Below are 3,823 nucleotides of genomic sequence, written 5' to 3'. Positions count from 1 at the left end.
CCTTATCATTATACTTAGTCAAAGACATTAAGTTGATTAAGGTTCATTTGAGATAAATGGTCCTAGTTCTCTATTTTGACCCATTAAGATATTTTGAGGCACAAGTACCCATCTAAGTTGATATAATTGTCATGTACGAGTGAGGAAACCTTATCATTGTACTTAGTCAAAGATGTTAATTTGATTAAGGTTCATCTGAGCTAAATCGCCCTGCATTCTCCATTTTGGCCTATTAAGGTATTTTGAGGCCCAAGTACCCATCTATGTTGACATATGAGTCAAGTACGAGTTAGGAAACCTCATCACTGTACTTAGTCAAAGACGTTAAGTTGATTAAGGTTCATTTGGACTAAATGGGCCAACGTTGTCTATTTTTGGTCCTTTAAGGTATTGTAAAGCCCAAGTACACATCTAATATGATATATGAATCAAGTACGAGAAAGGAAACCTCATCATTGTACTTAGTCAAAGACGTTAAGTTGATTAACGTTCATTTGGGCTAAATGGTCTATGTTATCTATTTCGTCCTATTAAGATATTTTCACACTCAAATACCCATCCAGGTTTATGTATGAGTCAAGTAAGAGTTAGGAAACCTGGTCATTGTACTTATTCAAAGATGTTAAGTTGATTATTGTTCATTTGGACTAAACGGGCTTATGTTCTCTCTTTCGATCCATTAAGATATTTTAAGACCCAAGTACCCATCTAAGTGGATATATGAGTCAATTACGAGTTAGAAAACCTCATCACTCTACTTAGTCAAAGTTGTTATGGTGATTAAGGTATATTTGGGCTAAGTGGTCCTACATTCTCTATTTTGGCCCATTAAGGTATTGTGAGGCCTAAGTACCCATCCAAGTTGATATATAAGTCTAGTACAAGTTAGCAAACCTTATCACTTTACTTAGTCAATGACGTAAGTTGATTAAACTTCATCTAGGCTAAATGGACCTACGTTCTCCATTTCAGCTCATTAAGATAATTTGAGGTGTAAGTACCCATCTATAATGATAGAGCTCCAATGTATTTTCTTAATGGATACATGGAACAAGTATGAATTGAGAATGCCATAATTGTATTTAGTTGAAGATGTTAATGGGAATAAGCTTAATTTGGGAAACAAGCCAACATTCTCAATTTTGGTTCATTAAGGGTGTTTTTGGCCTCCAGTCAGAGGTAGTCGGACTCTCCCCAGAACTTTGAATGACACAGGAAAAGTATCCATTGCCGGAATATGTGCAAGATATGTTGAGATCAAGGCGGGCTGAGAAGACTATGTACCATAGCGGGACAGGACAAAAAATCTCTCTATTGGGTTCCAGTGTCGGGTTCTGGGACTAGGATTGCCGGGGGAGGGGGCATCGAGTTTTGAAGGAAGATGAAGATGAAAAAGGAAACTAGAGGATGAATCAAACTTATGGAAGACGGTGTATTTAGATTTTTTTTCTAATCTACTACTACTTAAAAGTGAAAGAGTCTCAAATGAATAGTGCCTATTTTGTCATTATATGTAGCTGGAATGGGCTTCTTTGGGCTTGCTTTCTCTTCGGGTTGGGCTTGAACTTGAACGAATATATTCTTTTCACTTGTTGTAGAATTTCATGTGTAGAGTTTCATGTGTAGAATTATATGCGTCTTCTTTCTATGAAGACATCTTTACACGTGTTGCTTTTCTAAAAGAAATACACATATACATTGCCCCAGTAGAGAAACACAAAATGGAAGAATCCATAACCATATGCTACTTCTTCTTCTTCTTTCTTCTTGGTCTTCCTGAACTGGACAAATAAGTATTCATACGAGTTTGTCTTTTAATTATGTGTTTATTGTTTGGATACCAGAATACCTAAAAACATTGTGAATCGATGCCTGTTGAGAAAGTGGCTATCACCATTGCAAGTAGTGCAATAAAAAAAACTCTATATATCATGCATTGTCATGGTTAGTTCCATGTTTTATTTAACGAAAAATATCATAGTTTTGAGGGATTGTAATATTACTATGATGGTAAGCCAATCCGTCCTCTTTGTACTTTCTGCCTTTCTATTGCATCTTGTACCTAGTGGTTCACTGAAAATAACAAAATAGATCTTACAAATTTAGAAGACAATTTTTATATGATTTTGAAGGAGTATATATAATGTTGATATCATACCTTTTGATTGCACACCAACAAATAAAAACTACATAAAGTCCCATCAGTCAGAGCAACAGATACCATAAGCAAAACAGAAGTAAAATGGAACAAAAACAACAACAAATAATTGAAAATTTAATCAATTGGAGATTAGATGGTGATGCATGTAAAATATTCCTCATATGGATCAGAAAAGGTGGATATTAATCCTCATGTCTCAGGCAAATTTTTAAAAAAAATCAATTTCAAACACTGAAAAGCTCCAAAACTTGATCTTGTATTCAATTACTGGATCAGATACAAAAAGTCAATCACCATAATGCACTATTGCATGTAAGACTATTGCATGTAAGACTGGGCGACAATCACATATCATTATATCAACGAGTGATTTCATGAATTTGAAATTAGCAAAAGTAACCATGATATAGAAATTAGTCTCAGATATCCAAGGAAGGTATTCAAACAGCATAAGCTCTCAAGCCTTGGCAAGGAGAAAGCTCTTAGGCGGCAAATGCGAATGTTTCTTGAGAAACTACCTTAAAAGTTATCATCATCGACAACGGATTTCAAACAAAATACATAAATCAATTTGAATGAGTAGGAAAGATGAAGAAGTGATGAACACGAGTGAGAGACATAGAGCAGAACTGGAAATAGAGATATAAGAATGCATAACAAAGAAGAAAATTTTGTGTATAAAATGAGGGCTTTATGGTTTCAAATGGAAACGATGAAGGCGATTCATTCGATCTCTTTAGTGATTAGGAGATGGGCCTAGAACATGCGGCGAAGTGTGTGGATCAATTTGTGCATTTGGGCTTTTCGGCTTATCCCATATATGGTTGTATCACTTTCTGAAGGCCCGTTTGTACAATAATAATTATATCTCAGTATTTGCTCAACGAAAAAAGAGATTTCTTACAATTTGTCCTTATTAGCTAAAATTTGTGAAAAAGAGCCCTTGATGGTTTCTTTCTTCTTCTTTTTTTGCAAAAAATAAATTTTGTATTTTTATATAATATGTGACACCAGCCAGTACCAATTTACAACCCCATATACCACTCAAAATAGTAACCACTCTGCCACTCAAAACAAACTAGATCTTAAGCCTAGTTCGTAGGTTAACAACAACTCTAGAATTAGTTTTACATAGTCTATCAGCTCTCCTCTTGCATTCAACAATAATCCTCTCATCACAAACCAAGCTAGGAACCCTTACAATTGAAAAAATTCTAGAGTTTCTCTCCATCCAAACATAATACACCACTGCTGCAATAGCCAAAAAGGTGATTTTATCACCCAATTTTCTCTGCCCCTTTCTAGCAGCAAAATCCCGCAACCATCCAGTCAAAGAAGTAACTTGATGTCGTCTGCCTGCCTAGTTCAGCACTTTCTGCACAACCTCTTTAGTGTAACAACAAGTCCACCACAAACGACCCGCTGATTTAGTTCCTCCACTACACAACTCAGACTGATCGGTATCAATCACTCCCCACACGAGTAGTCTATCCTTTGTTGGAGCCCAGTTCTGTGATGCAAGCCACAAGATTACACTCCACTTCTTGGGCATCCAAGAACTCCAAATAACGCCAAACCAATCAACAGACGAGCCAACATCTCTAAAAATATCATACACTCTCTTACAGCTCGTCAAGCCTTTATGATTCATCAACGATTCGT

The 3,823-nt window shown here is 35.9% G+C and overlaps 2 non-coding genes across 2 annotated transcripts; both read right to left on the bottom strand.

Annotated features, from left to right (window-relative positions):
* Positions 1 to 2,430: 2,430 nt before the first annotated feature.
* LOC141250764 (small nucleolar RNA U31b) lies at positions 2,431 to 2,523 on the bottom strand. Its single transcript, XR_012312857.1, has one exon. It is a non-coding gene; the product is annotated as a small nucleolar RNA U31b (small nucleolar RNA).
* Positions 2,524 to 2,576: 53 nt separating this feature from the next.
* LOC141250763 (small nucleolar RNA SNORD14) lies at positions 2,577 to 2,702 on the bottom strand. The gene has a single exon (XR_012312856.1). It is a non-coding gene; the product is annotated as a small nucleolar RNA SNORD14 (small nucleolar RNA).
* Between the last annotated feature and the right edge of the window lie 1,121 nt (positions 2,703 to 3,823).

Source organism: Phyllobates terribilis, unplaced genomic scaffold (genome assembly GCF_046119375.1).
Source record: "Phyllobates terribilis strain yellow unplaced genomic scaffold, ASM4611937v1 Scaffold_6108__1_contigs__length_46835, whole genome shotgun sequence".
NCBI classification, from domain to species: Eukaryota; Metazoa; Chordata; class Amphibia; order Anura; family Dendrobatidae; genus Phyllobates; species Phyllobates terribilis.
Note: the sequence above shows the minus strand (reverse complement) of the source record. Positions and strands in the feature narration are given on the sequence as shown.